Consider the following 19812-nt stretch of genomic DNA (forward strand, 5'->3'; position numbering starts at 1 on the left):
CAGGGGGGCTTCCCCTCCTTGAGGCTATGGTGGGATGTGGGCAAGGCTCACATCCGTCTCTTCTGTCAGGAGTACGCGAAGGGGTCGACCAAGAGGCGGGAGGCCAGGGTCGGGCAGTTGGAGAAGGAGGTGCTCGACCTGGAGTCCCGTCTCGGTCAAGTCGCCGAGGACCCGGCCCTGCGGCTGGCGTACGAAGAGAAGAAGGGCGCGCTGAAGGACCTGCGGCTCGTCGGGTCCCGAGGCGCGTACGTGAGGTCGCGGATCCAGTTCCTGCGGGACCTGGACCGCGGCTCCCCCTTCTTCTACTCGCTGGAAAAAAGACAGGGGGTCCGTAAGCAGCTTTTGGAGCTGCTGGCCGACGACGGATCTCCGGTCTCGGATCCGGAGGGAATCCGCGCGGAGACCCGCGCCTATTACGGGGCTCTGTTCTCTCCGGATCCGTCCAGCGAGGATGCGCGCAGAGTTTTGTGGGAGGACCTGCCGAAGGTCGGCCTGGAGGGCGCCGAAAAACTGGACGCTCCTCTGAGTTTGGAGGAGCTGTCCGGCACCCTCCGCCAGCTCTCTAGGGGGAAGTCCCCGGGGCTGGACGGGCTGACCGTGGAGTTCCACAGGGCGTTCTGGGGCGTCCTGGGGGGCGACTACGTGCGGGTCCTGGGGGAATGTCTGGCGACCGGGGAGATGCCCCTCTCGTGGCGCAGGGCGGTGATCGTCCTGCTGCCTAAGAGGGGTGATCTCCGCCTCCTCAAGAACTGGCGCCCGGTCTCCCTCCTCAGCACGGATTACAAAATCTTTGCCAGGGCCATGTCTGTTCGCCTTGGCGCCGTGCTGGCCCGCATGATCCATCCCGACCAGCCCTACACGGTCCCGGGCCGGACCATTCACGATAACATCCATCTGGTCCGGGACCTGGTCCACCATTCCCAGAGGGCTGGTCTGTCGGTCGCCTTCCTTTCCCTGGATCAGGAGAAGGCGTTCGACAGGGTGGATCACGAGTATCTTTTCGGGACTCTGCGCGCTTTCGGGTTCGGGACGCATTTTGTCGCCCAGATCTGACTTCTGTACGCTGCCGCGGAGTGTCTGATTAAAGTTAACGGGTCCTTGACGGCGCCCCTTCGCTTCGGGAGGGGGGTGCGTCAGGGATGCCCCATGTCCGGCCAGTTATATGCCATTTGCGTGGAGCCTTTCCTGCGCCTCTTGCGGAAGAGGTTGGCGGGATTGGCTCTGCGAGGGCCGGGCGTGGAGGTGGTCCTCTCGGCTTACGCCGATGACGTGCTCCTCGTGGTCACGGATCCCGTTGACTTGCGGAGGATGCGGGAATGCCAGCAGATTTACTCGGACGCATCCTCCGCCAGGATCAACTGGGGGAAATGTTCTGGACTCCTGGTGGGTCAGTGGCAGGTGGACTCTCTGCCGGAGGAGTTCAGGCCCTCCGCCTGGAGTACAACGCACCTCCTCTACTTGGGAGTCTACCTCAGCCCGGCCGAGGACGCCTGGCCGGCGAACTGGCACGAGCTGGAGGCCAAAGTCGCCGCTCGCTTAGGACGCTGGACAGGATTGCTCCGAGTGTTGTCCTACAGGGGTCGGGCGTTGGTCATAAACCAACTGGTGGCCGCCATGTTGTGGTACCGGTTGGTTACTCTGATCCCCCCCCCTGCGTTTGTCGCCAAGATACAGAAGAAGCTCGTCGACTTCTTCTGGAACAACAGGAGACACTGGGTCGCTGCCGCGGTTCTGAGTCTCCCGCTTAGGGAGGGCGGTCAGGCGTTGGTGTGCCTCCGCACCCAGGCTGCGACTTTCCATCTTCAGACGCTGCAGAGATACCTGTACGTCGAGAATCCTCCAAGATGGTGTGCGCTGGCGACGTATTTTTTCCGCCAGCTGCACGGCCTCAATTACGACACGCAGCTCCTGTTTTTGGAGGTGAGCGGCAGGCGTGAGAGCCTGCGGGAGCTGCCTGTCTTTTACCAGGAACTACTATGGGTTTGGAATCACGTCGCCTCCAGGCGGAGCTCTCCCCCGTCAGGAGCGGCGGCTGTCCTCCGGGAGCCGCTGTTCAGGAATCCGCACCTCCACGTCCGCGAGTTCGGGTGGCTGGCGGAGCGCAGGGCTGTGCTTGGCAGGGTGACTAGAGTCGGGGACCTACTCGATGGCGGAGGAGCGGGCTGGATGGCGCCAGAGGAGCTGGCGCGACGTATGTCGTGGGACGACGTCCGGCTCGCGGTCAATGCCATCGGGGCGGTGAAAGCGATGTTGCCCCCCGGCGCCACGAGGTGTGTCGAGGCGGCTCGGGCACGTGGGGAGATCCCGTCCGAGCTTACTCCCGTTCGGATGGAATTCCTTATCGGCGCCTTGCCCCGAGACTCCCCTCGGGGATCGGCGCCTCACAACTTGAGCCGTCTCGAGGAAATACCCTCCGTGCTTTTTCATTCTGCGCGGAGGGGTTTCCTGTACGGGCTGCTCTTGCACACCTTCCACTTTGCCATCTTCGCCTGCCGTCCGGACACGCCGTGGCGTGCCGTTTTACCTCCGGACGGAGGTGGAGGTCCCCAATGGGGGGCTCTCTATGCGGGAGTCCTCCCCTGTTCTATCGGGGATTTGGCCTGGAGGGTGTTGCACAGAGCAATTCCGTGCAATAGATTTTTAAGTAGGTTTACGGATTCCCAGACCGCCTGTTTGTTTTGCGGTCTGGAGGAGTCCGTCTTTCACGTTTACACGGGGTGTGAGAGGTTGCAGCCCCTCTTCCATTTTTTGAAGGGGCTGCTCCTCAAATTTTGGTTGCACTTCAGTCCCACGCTCCTGATCTACGGTCACCCGGTGCGGAGGGGAGCGGGCAGGTCGGAGGACCTCCTCGTGGGCCTGCTCCTGGGCCTGGCCAAGAAAGCCATTAATTGGTCCAGGCAGCGGGCGGTCGAGGGGGTCGTCCGGCCGGATTGCCTCCCTCTCTTCCGCGGCCATGTTCGCGGCCGGGTGGCCCTGGAGATGGAGCACGCGGTGTCCGCCGGCGAGCTCGAGCTCTTTCGAGACCGGTGGGCGCCGCGGGGACTGGAGTGCGTAGTTGGTTTAAACCACCAGATTTTAATTTAAGGGGTTAAGTTTTGTTTCGGGGTTTATTGGATTGGGTGTATTTGTTTAATGTTTTTGTTTTATTGGTTCAAACAAAAGAGGAGCAATGTGGTCCGAAATGATTGGTACAGACACACAGAAAACAACTTAAAGAGATAAATACATAAAAAGGTATCTTAGAGAATATAGAAGAAAGCTCGGAGGGAGTGGAAGTATAAGTAATGTTTTACAACTGTTCATAAATTTATGATCTATATTCTATTAATATTACAGGACTATAGCAACTCCTAATATCCCCGTACCATTTTTAATATTGAGTATTGAAATTTACAGTGTGTGAGATGAAATGTTAAACAATTGAAAGGGTTAAGGACGTCTTGACAGGAGGATATAAGTCAGCTTTTGTTGCCACCTCCTGCTCAATTACTATGTGCAGCCATTTGAGTCTTGTTACTGCCTCAACAGCAACAACTTTTAATTGTACAGCGCCTTTAATGTAGGAAAACATCCCAAGGGGCTTCACAGAGGTGTGAGGAAAAACATACATCGCGCCAAGGAAGGAGATATTAGAAGGAGGTTTGGTCAAAGTGCTGGGTTTAAGGAGGGCTTCAAAGGAGGAGAAGGTGACAGAGGGTTTAGGGAGGGATGCTTGAAGGACTTAGATGGCTGAAGGTATGGCTGCCATCGGTGTGGCAAAGAGGGGGCGAAGTACTAGATGCCAGAGTAAGAGGAACAGAGAGTTTGAGGTTGGGGGGCGGTGGGATAGTAGAAATGGAGGGGTTTCAGTGATAGGAAGGGGCGAGGCCATGAAGGCATTTAAATATGAGGATGAGAATATTAAAGTTCAGGTGTTGGGGGCCTGGCAGGCAATCCAGGTCACCGAGGACAGGAGTGATGGGCGAGCAGGACTTGGTGTAGGGGATGAGCAGCAGAGTTTTGGATCAGCTGGGTTTATGGAGGCCAGAGGGTGTGAGGCCAACCAGGAGAATATTGGTGTAATCAAGTGTGGAGGTGAGTTTCAACATGGAGTAGAGATGGATGGGAAACACTGAGCTACGGTAGTGTAGTGGTTATGTTTCTGGACTAATAATCCACAGAACGTGATTTCAAATCCCACCACGGCAGTTTGGGCATTTGAACTCAGTGTAAAAACCTGGAAATGAAAGTGACCATGAAGCTGTCGGATTGCTGTAAATAATCAATTCATGCCCTTTAGGGAAGGAAACCTGCCATCCTTACCCCATCTGGCCTATATGTGACTCCAGTCCCATACCGATGTGTTTGCCTCTTAACTGGCTTCTGAATTGGACTAGCAAGCCTCTCGGCTGCAAAGGACTGGAGTGGTTGAAGAAGAAGGCCCACCACCACTGCCACCTTTGCAGGGCTACTAGGATGGGCAATAAATGCCTGCTTTGGTCAATCATTCTCAATCAGTTTGTCTGCCCACTGTCCAATTCTGTCTATATCACCCACAGTTCTTCACGTGTTGCTTTCCTGTCAAGAGAAGAGTTAATCACCTGACTGTCATGCGTGGCTCAGTGGGGAGCACACTCACCTCTGAGTCAGAAGGTCATGGGTTCAAGTCCCACTCCAGAGACTTGTGCACAAAAATCTAGGCTGACACGCCAGTGCAGTGCTGATGGAGTGCTGCACTGTCGAAGGTGCTGTCTTTCGGATGAGACGTTAAGACACGGCCCCATCTACCCTCTTAGGTGAACGTAATCAAAGAGGAGCAGGGGAGTTCTCCCCAGTGTCCTGGCCAATATTTATCCGTCAAACAACATCACTAAAACAGATTATCTGGTCATTGTCACATTGCTCTTTGTGGGAGCTTGCTGTGCGCAAATTGGCTGCCGTGTTTCCTACATTACAACAGTGACTACGTTTCAAAAATACTTTATTGGCTGTAAAGCGCTTTGGGACGTCCTGAGGTAGTAAAAGGCGCTGTAGCAATGCAAATCTTTCTTTTCTTATTTTTCTATACTTATAAAGTCCAAAATGCTATTGAACTTTTCTTTAATTCTGTTTGTGATTATTTTAAATTTTGTTCTCTCTCATTACCATCTCACTGATTAATGGAAACAATGGGGTAGAAATTGGACAAGATTTAATATGGACAGAAGAGTGTCCCTTTAATAGGTGCAGTGTCCCTTTAAAGGCTCAGTATCCCTTTACCATGTAACGATGTCTCTTCCTTTTTCTCCCTCTTTTCTTCTCCCCGCCCCTCTGAAGGCACTCTGAGTCTTGCAAGCCCTAAGTGACCTTATCTAAGCTGTCATTCTCACCTGATAGCGAATGCCAAGAGGCTGACCTCATGGCCGATCCCGATTCCGTTCTCACTTCACATCCACACACGCGTACTTTCCAGCTTTGGTCGCTGGGTGTGATCAGCAGCAGGAGCCCGTTCTCCTGGGGAGCTGTGGCCAATTGGAAATTTGGTCCCTCAGGCTGCGATCGGCTAATTCAGCATAGGCCGGGGATCAAACCTGGGACTTGCCTCAGGTGTTTGGCTTAGATACTCACTGGGTTATCCCTTTCCCCACTAGGCTACAGGAAGCTGCTGTGTATTTTTAACACATTACCATATCCCCCCTTCAGCTACAATGTCTGTAGAACATTCCACAATATGCCGATAACATGCCCCTACCGTGCAGTATCCCGATAACATGTCCCTTTAACCGTGCAGTATCCCGTTAACATGCCCCTTTAACCGTGCAGTATCCTGATAACATGTCCCTTTAACCGTGCAGTATCCTGATAACATGCCCCTTTAACCGTGCAGTTTCCCGATAACATGTCCCTTTAACCGTGCAGTATCCTGATAACATGTCCCTTTATCCGTGCAGTATCCCATTAACATGCCCCTTTAACCGTGCAGTATCCTGATAACATGTCCCTTTAACCGTGCAGTATCCCATTAACATGCCCCTTTAACCGTGCAGTTTCCCGATATGTCCCTTTAACCGTGCAGTATCCCATTAACATGCCCCTTTAACCGTGCAGTATCCCGATAACATGTCCCTTTAACCGTGCAGTATCCTGTTAACATGCCCCTTTAACCGTGCAGTATCCCGATAACATGTCCCTTTAACCGTGCAGTATCCCGATAACATGTCCCTTTAACCGTGCAGTATCCCGATAACATGCCCCTTTACCCGTGCAGTATCCTGATAACATGTCCCTTTAACCGTGCAGTATCCCGATAACATGCCCCTTTAACCGTGCAGTATCCCATTAACATGCCCCTTTAACCGTGCAGTTTCCCGATAACATGCCCCTTTAACCGTGCAGTATCCTGATAACATGTCCCTTTAACCGTGCAGTATCCTGTTAACATGCCCCTTTAAGCGTGCAGTATCCCGTTAACATGTTCCTTTAACCCTGCAACATCCTGTTAAAATGGCCCTTTAAGATGTCCTTTTAAAATGCTGCAATATATTAAAATAAGTCAGGATCTAATTCTAAAGTCCAATGTAGGCCTCTCTGTTCATGTTGATTCCAGGATCGCTGTCACTCTATGGACAGAGCCTGCTTTATCTCTCAAGCACCTCACACAGCCCCGAGCCATGGGTATCAATCATTCAGATTTATTTGATTTAATACAGATAGAAAAGACACAGTGTTGCTGACTTTATACAAGTATGACAGTCTGATGTACAGTCCTCCTGTAGACACAGAACACTGTCAAGACACTGCGAGAAGCCAGCGGCGTCAGTCATTCACAGTCAGGATCACGCATCCTGGTTTTAAAATGTGATCTGTTCTTGGGTACTTCACTGCTAAAAACAAAACGCAGCTGGGCTTGTGATCTATCTATCTTTCACTGAGAACTTTGAGAAATGTAATACAGCACCAGAACACAATGAAATCATAACACAACACTGCATCACAATACAATACAGAATCAGAACCATGTGGCAGAACCACTGAATGACTCTAGCTAACTGTATATAATTCTCTTTAACGATCATCTAACACCAGCCTAAACCTGTACCATTGTGTTAGGCATTACTGTGTTTTGTATATAGAGTTTGCATGTACGGGGCGTGGCCCCTTTAAGAGCGCGGGAAAAGGCGGGCAAACGCGATGACGTCACGTCGCAAACCACGGGGCTGCCCAGGCAGTCCTTGTGGCATCTCCGTTGAGTAAAGACCTGTTTAACTGTTCTCTTGTGTCGATCTCTGTTATTCGTGGGAATTTGTTAATTCCTGCAACACAACACTGCATCACAATGCAATACAGAATCAGAACACAACACTGCATCACAATACAATACAGAATGCTAGTAAGAGTACAGAGAACAGGATAGTTAGGCTAAATACGTGGCTTGAGCAGTGGTGTAAGAGGGAGGGTTTTAAATTTTTGAGGCATTGGAACCAGTTTTGTGGTAGGTGTGACCTATACAAAAGGGACGGTCTACACCTGTGCAGAGATGGAACTGATGTTCTCGGGGTAATTTTTGATAAAGCAGTTCGGGAGCATTTAAACTAGTATGGCAGGGGGCTAGAAACCTATGTAGTGAAATAGAGGAAAGTGAAAGGCAGACAGAAATAAATGGTAAAAGGGTGAGGAACAAAAAACAAAGGGCCAAACTAATTCATAAAAAATGTGAGCATAAAAAAAGCCTGAGGGTTTTATACCTTAATGCGAGAAGCATCAGGAACAAGGTAGATGAATTAGCTGTGGAAATAGAGGTTAATAATTATGATCTAATTGGGATTACGGAAACATGGTTGCAGGGTGAGCAGGGCTGGGAGCTTAACATACAGGGGTATTCAGTATTTAGGAAGGATCGACAAAAAAGAAAGGGAGGAGGGGTAGCATTGCTAGTAAAAGAGGGGATAAATGCAATTGAAAAGAAGGATATTAACTCAGTTAATACAGAATCTATATGGGTGGAGCTAAGAAATAGCGAGGGGCGAAAAACATTAATAGGAGTGGTATATAGGCCTCCAAATAGTAAAATAGAGGTTAGGGAGGGCATCACGAGGGAAATTAGAGAAGCGTGCAATAAGAGCACAGCTGTCATCATAGGTGACTTTAACTTACATATAGATTGGACTAGCCTAATCAGTAAAAATAATGAGGAGGAGGAATTCCTTGAGTGTTTAAGGGATGGTTATCTGGATCAATATGTCGAGGAACCAACTCGGGAACAGGCTATATTGGACTGGGTACTGTGCAATGAGAAGGGACTAATCAGTAATCTTGTTGTACGGGGACCCTTGGGTCAGAGCGATCATAACATGATCGATTTCTCACTCGAAATGGAGAACGAAGAAATTGACTCAGAGACTAAGGTCCTGAATTTAAACAAGGGGAATTATGATGCCATGAGACGGGAACTGAGTAGGTCTGATTGGACAACGTTCCTGGGAGGACTGGAGGTAGATAAACAATGGCAAACATTTAAAGATAGAATGACAAAATTGCAAAAATTGTTTATACCAATCTGGCATAAAAGGAAATCTAAAAAGGTGACTCAACCGTGGATAACAGGGGAAATTAGAGACAGCATAAAATCCAAAGATAGGGCGTATAAAATAGCCAAAAAAAGCGCCAGAGCGGAAGATTGGGAACAGTTTAAGATAGAGCAAAGGAGGGCAAAGGGCATGATCAAGAGGGGCAAAATAGCTTACGAAAACAAGCTGGCGGAAAATATAAAAACTAACTCCAAAAGCTTTTATAAATATATCAAAAGGAAAAGACTGGTGAAAACCAAAGTTGGTCCATTGCAGTCAGATACGGGGGAATATATAATGGGAAATAAGGAAATGGCAGATCAACTAAATGCATACTTTGGGTCAGTCTTTACGAAGGAAGACACAAAAAACCTCCCTGGGATATCGGGAAAAATAGGGACATTGGCAAAGGAGGAACTGACGCAAATCAATATCTCTAAGGATATGGTGTTAAGGAAGCTAAAGGGATTGAAGGTGGACAAATCCCCAGGGCCTGATAACATGCATCCTAGGGTACTGAAGGAGGTGGCCCTAGAGATAGCGGATGCACTAAGGATGATTTTTCAGAATTCATTAGACTCGGGAACAGTGCCGATGGATTGGAGGGTAGCTAACGTTACCCCACTATTCAAAAAGGGGGGTAGGGAAAAAGCAGGTAATTACAGACCTGTAAGCCTTACATCAGTTGTGGGCAAAATGCTGGAGTCCATCATTAAGGATGAAATAGCGGAGCACTTAGCAAATGGGGACAGGATAGGACAGAGTCAACATGGATTTACAAAGGGTAAATCGTGCTTGACTAATCTATTGGAATTTTTTGAGGGAGTAACTGGTAGAATAGATGGGGGAGAGCCAGTAGATGTGGTGTACCTGGACTTCCAAAAGGCCTTCGATAAGGTCCCACATAAAAGATTAGCATGGAAAATTGAGGCTCATGGGATAAAGGGGAAAGTTTTGGCGTGGATAGGGAACTGGCTGTCAGATAGAAAACAGAGAGTTGGAATAAACGGCTCATTTTCTGAATGGCAGGCAGTAACAAGTGGGGTACCACAGGGATCTGTCCTGGGCCCCCAGCTGTTCACAATTTACATTAATGACCTGGATCAGGGAGTCGGATGCAGCATTTCCAAATTTGCAGACGACACTAAACTAGGAGGGGGGGTGGGCTCAGAGGAAGAGACCAGGAAGCTCCAGAGCGATTTGGACAGACTGGGCGATTGGGCGGATAAATGGCAGATGCACTATAATGTGGACAAGTGCGAAGTTATCCACCTTGGGTGCAGGAACGGGAGGGCAAATTATTATTTAAATGGCAATAGATTGGGAGAGGGGGAAGTACAGAGAGACCTGGGTGTTCTTGTACACCAGTCACTGAAGGCGAGCATGCAGGTGCAACAGGCGGTCAAGAAGGCAAACGGTATGCTGGCCTTCATAGCAAAAGGGTTAGAATACAGGAACAGGGATACCTTGCTGCAGCTGTACAGGGCACTGGTGAGACCACACCTCGAGTACTGTGTACAGTTTTGGTCGCCTCATCTGAGGAAGGATGTTCTTGCCATGGAGGGGGTGCAGCGGCGATTCACCAGGCTGATACCAGGAATGGCGGGAATGACCTATGAGGAGAGACTATGTAGTTTAGGGATGTACACACTGGAGTTTAGAAGATTGAGAGGGGACCTCATAGAAGTGTATAAAATTCTGACAGGTCTAGACAGACTGGATGCAGAAGGAATGTTTCCCTTGGCGGGTGAGAACAGAACTAGAGGACATAATTTAAGGATAAGGGCTAAACCATTTAGGACAGAGATGAGGGGGAATTTCTTCACTCAGAGAGTGGTGAACCTGTGGAACTCATTGCCACAGAGGGCAGTGTACGCCAGCTCATTAAATATATTTAAGAGGGAATTAGATATATTTCTACGGGCAAAAGGGGTTAAGGGTTACGGAGAGAAGGCGGGGACGGGATACTGAATTAAAGGATCAGCCATGATCTCATCGAATGGCGGAGCAGGCACGAAGGGCCGAATGGCCTACTCCTGCTCCTATCTTCTATGTATCTATGTATCTAAGAATCATAACACAACACTGCATCACAATACAATACAGAATCATAACACAACACTGCATCACAATACAATACAGAATCAGAACACTTTGCATGTAAATACCTAGAACTTACAACACGGAAGCAGGCCTTTTGACCCAACCAGTCCGTGTCAGTATTTACCCTCCACTTGAGAAAATAGTCCTAATCAAATTAACTCACTCTGTTCCCATATCTTTTGAACTCCTCCTCCTTCATCCACCTCTCCGATCTAATCTTGAATGTTGACACAGTTTCTGCTTCGCCCACTAACCCTGGGAGTGAATTCCCAGCCTCACACCTCTCCGTGTGAAGAAGTTTCTCCTGCCCTCTGCTCTCAGTCTCTTACATTGAATCTTTTATCTCTGGCCCCTGATTCTAGACCCCTCAACAACTGGAGACAGCCTGCTTCCATCTACCTCTCCCATCATTTCACCATTTAAAACAATTCTATTAAATCACCCAAAATCTGCATTATTCTAACAAAAAAAAGCTCCAATTTTTAAAGCCTTTCTTCACCTTTGTATTTCCTTTTGCCAGGCAGCCTCCCAGTGAATCTACATATTATGATTCACAGAAATAATAACACAAAATTGAAAATCATGGCAGGAACACCAGACACACTGCACCTGCTGAGCAATGGGTGTACCTGCAGCACCCAGCTGTATGATTGATACATGCATAACTCATGGGTGTCCAATGCCTAGAGACAATGCTATGACATGGGTAGCGCAAGGTACGATGCAGTGTTGGAGAGGGGCTGGATACGATGCAGTGTTGGACAGGGGCTGGTAAGGATGCAATGCTGGACAGGGGCTGGATATGATGCAGTGTTGGACAGGGGCTGGATACGATGCTCGGTGTTGGAGAGGGGCTGGATACGATGCTCAGTGTTGGAGAGGGGCTGGATACGATGTTCGGTGTTGGAGAGGGGCTGGATACGATGCACAGTGTTGGAGAGGGGCTGGATACGATGCTCGGTGTTGGAGAGGGGCTGGATACGATGCTCGGTGTTGGATAGGGGCTGGATACAATGCTGTGTTGGAGAGGGGCTGGATACGATGCTCAGTGTTGGAGAGGGGCTGGATACGATACAATGTTGGACAGGGGCTGGATACGATGCAGTGTTCGACAGGGACTGGATACGGTGCTCAGTGTTGGACAGGGGCTGGGTACGATGCAGCGTTGGAGAGGGGCTGGATACGATGCTCAGTGCTGGAGAGGGGCTGGATATGATGCAGTGCTGGATACGATGCTCAGTGCTGGAGAGGGGCTGGATACGATGCAGTGTTGGACGGGGCTGGATACGATGCTCGGTGTTGGGCAGGGGCTGGATACAATGCTCGGTGTTGGAGAGGGGCTGGATAAGATGCTCAGTGTTGGAGAGGGGCTGGATAAGATGCTCAGTGTTGGAGAGGGGCTGGATACGATGCAGTGTTGGACAGGGGCTGGATACGATACTCAGTGTTGGATACGATGCTCAGTGTTGGACAGGGGCTGGATAAGATGCTCAGTGGTGGACAGGGGCTGGATACGATGCTCAGTGTTGGAGTGGGGCTGGATACGAGGCACAGTGTCGGGCAGGGGCTGGATACGATGCAGTGTTGGAGTGGGGCTGGATACGAGGCACAGTGTCGGGCAGGGGCTGGATACGATGCAGTTTTGGAGAGAGGCTGGATACGATGCTGTGTTGGACGGGGCTGGATACGATGCATAGTGTCGGGTAGGGGCTGGATACAATGCAGTGTTGGAGAGGGGCTGGATACGATGCATAGTGTCGGGTAGGGGCTGGATACGATGCATAGTGTCGGGTAGGGGCTGGATACAATGCAGTGTTGGAGAGGGGCTGGATACGATGCTCTGTGTTGGACAGGGGCTGGATACGATGCTCTGTGTTGGACAGGGGCTGGATACGATGCTCGGTGTTGGAGAGGGGCTGGATACGATGCTCGGTGTTGGACAGGGGCTGGATACGATGCTCTGTGTTGGACAGGGGCTGGATAAGATGCTCAGTGTTGGAGTGGGGCTGGATACGAGGCACAGTGTCGGGCAGGGGCTGGATACGATGCAGTGTTGGACGGGGCTGGATATGATGCATAGTGTCGGGCAGGGGCTGGATACAATGCAGTGTTGGAGAGGGGCTGGATACGATGCTCGGTGTTGGAGAGGGGCTGGATACGATGCTCGGTGTTGGAGAGGGGCTGGATACGATGCTCGGTGTTGGAGAGGGGCTGGATACGATGCTCGGTGTTGGAGAGGGGCTGGATACGATGCTCGGTGTTGGAGAGAGGCTGGATACGATGCTCAGTGTTGGAGTGGGGCTGGATACGATGCTCAGTGTTGGAGTGGGGCTGGATACGAGGCACAGTGTCGGGCAGGGGCTGGATACAATGCAGTGTTGGAGAGGGGCTGGATACGATGCTCGGTGTTGGAGAGAGGCTGGATACGAGGCACAGTGTTGGACGGGGCTGGATACGAGGCACAGTGTCGGGCAGGGGCTGGATACAATGCAGTGTTGGAGAGGGGCTGGATACGATGCTCGGTGTTGGAGAGAGGCTGGATACGATGCTCGGTGTTGGAGAGAGGCTGGATACGAGGCACAGTGTTGGACGGGGCTGGATACGATGCAGTGTTGGAGAGGGGCTGGATACGATGCTCGGTGTTGGAGAGAGGCTGGATACGAGGCACAGTGTTGGACGGGGCTGGATACAATGCAGTGTTGGAGTGGGGCTGGATACGATGCTCGGTGTTGGAGAGGGGCTGGATACGATGCAGTGTTGGAGAGGGGCTGGATACGATGCTCGGTGTTGGAGAGGGGCTGGATACGATGCTCGGTGTTGGAGAGAGGCTGGGTTTAATGCTTGCTGTTACGCAGTGGAGGGTTGCAATGCTTACAGTTGGGTAAGGGTGGCTTACGATTCTCACTTTTGGTCCATGGGCTGGTTATGATACTCGTGGTTGGGCAGTGCCTGGGTATGTTTGCTATGCCTTTGCCCTATGTACAGGGGCACCACCATATTTTTTAAGCAACATATCAATGTGTAACATAAATATTGCAACTGTTCACTCGGCCAATCGCTTTTAGAAACATACAAACATAGAAGATAGGAGCAGGAGTAGGCCATTCGGCCCTTCGAGCCTGCTCCGCCATTCAACAAGATCATGGCTGATCATCCAAACCCTAGCACCCGGTCCCTACACCGACAGCCATCCCACCCAAGCCCTATCCCCGTAACCCCACATATTTAATCCCCCCTAACACTAAGGGCCAATTTTTATCATGGCCAATCAACCTAACCCGCACATCTTTGGACTGTGGGAGGAAACCGGAGCACCCGGAGGAAACCCACGCAAACACGGGGAGAATGTGCAAACTCCACACAGACAGTCACCCGAGGCCGGATTTGAACCCGGGTCCCTGGCGCTGTGAGGCAACAGTGCTAACCACTATGCCACCGTGCTTTGAACCTCAATTACTATCCAAACCCCACATTGATTGGCACCATCCATATTGCAGGTGCTGGCTGTGATTGGCTGTATCCTGTGTCAGGTTCAGAAACTGCTTGCCTCTTTTGACGGTTTCACCAGGACCAGTGGGCTGTACCGCTTGAATTGAACAGGAGTCACAGTCTGATGCAAAGAGATATCTGTGCCTGGAACCTGTCTCTTTTACAGTGCTTGGGGTGAACTCAGAGTGACAGCAGCTAAATAAAAGCAGATACATTTACACACAGGAGGCCATTCAGCCCACCATGTCTGTGCTGGCCCTTTGCGAGAGCAATCCGAAACTAATCCCATTGTTGTTAATAATGCAACAGTCTCTGACTCAGCCACTCCCTGTGGTAAGACACTTTGCTCCAACTACTCGCTGTGTAAAGAAATTCCTCCTAACCTCTCTCCTCACTCTCAGTGACAATTTTAAATTGATAACACCTCATCATTGACTCCCCAACCAGAGTAAATAGTGTTTCCCGATTCACTCTGCCTCCAGAATTAAAAAAAAACTCTATTTAATCTCCTTGGAACCTCCTGTGCACCAATAGAAATAGTCCCAGTGTCTCTAATCTCTCCTCACTGCGATAGTTTCCGATCCCTGGCATCATCCTGGTGAATCTAGGCTGTACACTCTCCACCGGTTTAATGTACTTTCTACGATGGGGCGTTCGAAAGTGCACATACTTGTCTCACTGTGACCTAACAAATGCTTTGTATAAATTCATCATTACTTCTTTACTCTTGTACACTTTGCTCCTATTTACAAAGCTCAATGTGCAGTTAGCCTTTTCTTAATGGTTTTCGGTACCTGCATGTGCAGATATGTGAATCCTTAGGTTTCTGTATTTATCCTCACCCTTCAGTGTCTTTCCATTGAGTGTATTGCCCATTCCTCCCAAAATGTATTACTTCACACTGCTCCACATTAAACTGCATCTGCCACCTGTCTACCCATTCCACTCACCTGGCTCTGTCCTCCTGACATCTTTCAGTCTGATAGAATCATAGAATGTGCATCGTTCAACAAAGAGCTATCCAGCCTAATCCCACTTCCCAGCTCTTGGTCCATAGCCCTGCAGGTTAGAGCATCCCAAGTACACATCCAAGTACTTTTTAAATGTGGTTAGGGTTCCTGGCTCTACCACCCTTTCAGGCAGTGAGTTCCAGACCCTCACAACCCTCTGGGTGAAGAAATTTCCCCTCAAATCCCATCTAAACCTTCCACCAATTACATTAAATCTGTGCCCCCTGGTTTTTGACCCTTCTGCTAAGGGAAATAGGTCCTTTCTATCCACTTTATCTATGCCCCTCATAATTTTATACACCTCAATAAAGGTCTCCCCTCAGCCTCCTCTGTTCCAAGGAAAACAGACCCAGCCTATCCAGTCTTTCCTCATAGCTAAGATTCTCTACTTCCGGCAACATCCTTGTAAATCTCCTCTGTACCCTCGCTAGTGCAATCACATCCTTCCTGTAATGTGGTGACCAGAACTGCACGCAGTACTCTAGTGTCTTATACAGTTGAAGCATAACCCCCCCTACCCTTGCATTCTATGCCACGGCTAATAAAGGCAAGCATTCCGTATGCCTTCTTAACCACCTTATCTACCTGGCCTGCTACCTTCAGGGATCTGTGGACATGCACTCCAAGGTCCCTTTGTTCCCCTACACTACTCAGTGTCCTACCATTTAATGTGTATTCCCTTTCCTTGTTAGCCCTCCCCAAATGCATTACCTCACATTTCTCCGGATTGATCCCATTTGCCACTGTTCTGCCCACCTGACCAATTTATTGATATCTTCCTGCAGTCTACAGCTTCCTTCTTCAGTATCAACCACACAGCCGATTTTAGTATCATCTGCAAACTTCTTAATCATACCCCCTATATTCAAGTCTAGATCGTTGATATATACCACAAAAAGCAAGGGACCTAGTACTGAGCCCTGCGGAGCCCCACTGGAAATAGCCTTCCAGTCACAAAAACACCCATCAACCATTACCCTCTGCTTCCTGTCTCCGAGCTAGTTTGGAATCCAACTTGACACTTTGCCCTGGATCCCATGGGCTTTTAACTTTGTGACCAGTCTGCCATGTGGAACCTTATCAAAAGCCTTGCTAAAGTCCATATACACTACATCAAATGCACTACCCTCATCTACCCTCCTTGTTACCTCCTCAAATAATTCAATCAAATTGTGCTGACTATCCTTGATTAATCCGTGTCATTCTAATGAAGATTTATCCTGTCCTTCAGAATTCTTTCCAATAATTTTCCCACCACCAAGGTTAGGCTGACTGGCCTATTGTTTGTCAACCCTTTGCTTTTGCATCATCAGCAAAGAATGTGCTCTCAAGTCTAAATCATCGATATATACTGAGAGCAAGTGGACCCAGCATTGACCCCTCTGGTCCAGCATAGGAACACAGGAATAGAGGAACATAGGAACAGGAGTCGGCCATTCAGCCCTTGAACCTGTTCCGCCATTCAATGAGATCATGGCTGATCTGCGACCTAACTCCATATACCTGCCTTTGGCCCATTTCCATTAATACCTTTGGTTAACAAAGCTATCAATCTCCGATTTAAAATTAACAATTGATCTAGCATCTATTGCCGTTTGTGGAAGAGAGTTCCAAACTTCTAACACCCTTTGTGTGTTGAAGTGTTTCCTAATTTCACTCCTAAAAAGTCTGGCTCTAATTTTTAGACTCTGCCCCCGAGTCCTCGACTCCCCAACCAGCGGGAATAGTTTCTCTCTACCTAGCCTATCTCTTCCCCTTAATATCTTGACAACTTCGATCAGATCACCCCTTACCCTTCTAAATTCTAGGGAATACAACTCTAATTTGTGTAATCTCTCCTCGTAACGTAACCTTGAAGTCCGTGTATCATTCTGGTAAACCTGCGCTGCCCTCCCTCCACGGTCAATCTATCCTTCCTAAGGTGTGGTGCCCAGAACTGCTCACAGTGCTCCAGGTGTGGTCTAACCAGGGTTTTGTACAGCTGCAGCATAACTTCTACCCACTTGTGTTCTAGTCCTCTAGATATAAAGGCCAGCATCCCATTAGCCTTTTTGATTATTTTCTGTACCTGTTCCTGACATTTGAATGATCGATGTACCTGGACCCCCAAGTCTCTGGACCTCCACTGTTTTTAGCTTTTTACCATTTAGAAAGTACCCTGTTCGATCCTTTCCACCCTTCTCTAGTCTGAGCAACACCTATTTACCCTAACTCCTTGTTTCCTGACTGCCAAAAAACTATCTGTCCCCACTACTACATTTCTTAAACCACGTGCCTAACTTTTTCTAAAAAGCCTCTAGTGAGACACCTTATCAAATACCTTCTTAAAATCCATGTACACTGCATCTACTGCATTTCCTTTATTTATCCAATCAGTTACTTCTTCTGAAATGTCTATTAAATTTGTCAAGCACTTCTAAATCCTCAGTCATTTTATCTCAAATTATGCATTCAGACACTGAGGCCTAGAAATTCACTTGGGCGCGGGCAGCTCGCTCGCGCCCAAAAGTTAGCGCTGGGCGGGGAGGCATTAGCGCACGCCGTATATTCGTCTTCTGCGCCCCAATTCAGAAGCGGGCGCTATACCAGGGTGTGCCCGCCTCCGTTTGGGGCGCTGCAACTGAATATCAGCGCGCTAGTTGCCGCAGCGCCACCCGATGCGGTGCGGCAGGCTGCGGTACTGCAGGCCTCCTCCTTCTCTTAAGGGGAGGTGCCTGCAACGGCCGGAGCCCCGATCGCGAGTGCCGGCAAAAGAGCCCGGCACAACGGAGAAGTGGAGGGGTGGAGGTGGAGGAGGCCGGGGAAGGAGGTGCGGGCAGGCGGCACCTTCAGCTTTAAAGCGCCCCACTATGGCAGCAGGATGGCCCCGTTTTCTGTTCGCTGTTTGCGCCCGCTTCGGAGGAGGCGGGCGCAAATAAATATGGGGATCGGCGCGGTTTCGGGGCGTTACGGGCCACCGCGCACATCGATGACGTCATCGGTCACGGCGCAGCGCTAACGGCTACCGCCGCCAATACCGCTGCACTCAATTTCCGCGCTACCACCCCGCCGGCGCAAAAGACCTCTTTAGGCGCTAAGTGGGCGCAAGGCCCACTGAATTTCTAGGCTGAATTTCTAGGCCTAAGTGAATGTTTAAAAGTCAGAAGGTGAAGGGTTTGGATGTGGTTCGGGGGCAGCTCGACCGAGAGAACTTCCCCAAAAAATGTCCACCAAGGAATCCAGGAGCCAAAGTTCATCAAAAGTACATTTACAACTAAAACTCCCCGAGCTCGGCCCCTCCTCCCTGGGGTCCGTGAGGAGCTCTTACTTTCTAAAGCTTCATGTTCCATATTGGTTGCTGCTCGGAGTTTTATTTGATGCTCGTTGCTGTCCCCTCACACGCCCCGTTGCTGATGGGCATCAAACTGCTGTCCGCTCAGTTCTCCAAAGGATGCAAAAATCGTAATTAGCCTGTGTGAGAGTAACAAACAGAATCGGATGAGTCACTGCCATTACTTCAGCTCATGGGATTCAACCCATCATTGCAGCAGGAACTGCAGAACTTCACACTAAAGCTTAGCAGGCAGGTATCCAGACAGTGAATTAAAGAGACTTTGCCACCTCCTCAGGGCTAGTCACACTCACCCAGTCCCACTACAGGACTTGTTACACTCCCCTGTGCCACCTCCTCGGGGCTAGTCACACTCACCCAGTCCCACTACAGGACTTGTTACACTCCCCTGTGCCACCTCCTCGGGGCTAGTCACACTCACCCAGTCCCACTACAGGACTTGTTACACTCCCCTGTGCCACCTCCTCGGGGCTAGTCACACTCACCCAGTCCCATTACAGGGCCTGTTACACTCCCCTGTGCCACCTCCTCGGGGCTAGTCACACTCACCCAGTCCCACTACAGGACTTGTTACACTCCCCTGTGCCACCTTCCTCGGGGCTAGTCACACTCACCCAGTCCCACTACAGGACTTGTTACACTGTCCTGTGCCACCTCCTCGGGGCTAGTCACACTCACCCAGTCCCACTACAGGACCTGTTACACTCCCCTGTGCTACCTTCCTCGGGGCTAGTCACACTCACCCAGTCCCATTACAGGACTTGTTACACTCTCCTGTGCCACCTCCTCGGGGCTAGCCACACTCACACCCTGCGCTATGGGAACAAGAGGGGGCCATTCAACCCCTTGAGCATGTTCCACCATTCACTTCGATCAGGACTAATCTGTACCTCAACTCCATTTATCTGCCTCGAACATTTTAATTGTCTCCCAGCATCCACAGCCTTTTGTTGGGAGAGAGGGTCCAGGAGCTTCATTAGGCTTTGTGTGAAAAAGCGCTTCCAGGTTTCGCTCCTGAACGGCCTAGCTCTAACTTTAAGATTGAAAGCAGGTGATCCTGAGAGCTTCTGTTCCTCAGCTCCTCTCCTGACAGCTACTCCCCGCCCTTTCAAAAACTCAGAACTCTCCGCTCATACACAACACTCTGTCTCAAGCCCTGAGGAAGAGTTGGCAGAACTCGTCCAATGACAGAAGACGTCTAAAAGCAAAGAGGAGGATTTCACTTCACCAGAAGAGTTAACAGAATTTTTATTCCATCTAAGCTAAAGTTTATTGATGCTTGTCAGTGTTGCCTGTGGGTCAGTGGGTCGCTCACTCGCCTCTAGGACAGAAGGTTGTGGGTTCAAATCCCATT

At 50.0% G+C, this 19812-nt stretch overlaps 1 long non-coding RNA gene across 1 annotated transcript; it reads right to left on the reverse strand.

The window, feature by feature from the left end:
- Window positions 1–6634: 6634 nt before the first annotated feature.
- On the reverse strand, window positions 6635–18575 carry LOC147081522 (uncharacterized). Its single transcript, XR_015076566.1, has 2 exons — window positions 18435–18575; window positions 6635–7271 (listed from the first exon to the last, which is right to left on the reverse strand). It is a non-coding gene; the product is annotated as an uncharacterized LOC147081522 (long non-coding RNA).
- Between the last annotated feature and the right edge of the window lie 1237 nt (window positions 18576–19812).

This window comes from Somniosus microcephalus, unplaced genomic scaffold (genome assembly GCF_052327205.1).
Source record: "Somniosus microcephalus isolate GS21.2 unplaced genomic scaffold, FLI_Smic_1.0 scaffold540, whole genome shotgun sequence".
Taxonomy (NCBI): Eukaryota; Metazoa; Chordata; class Chondrichthyes; order Squaliformes; family Somniosidae; genus Somniosus; species Somniosus microcephalus.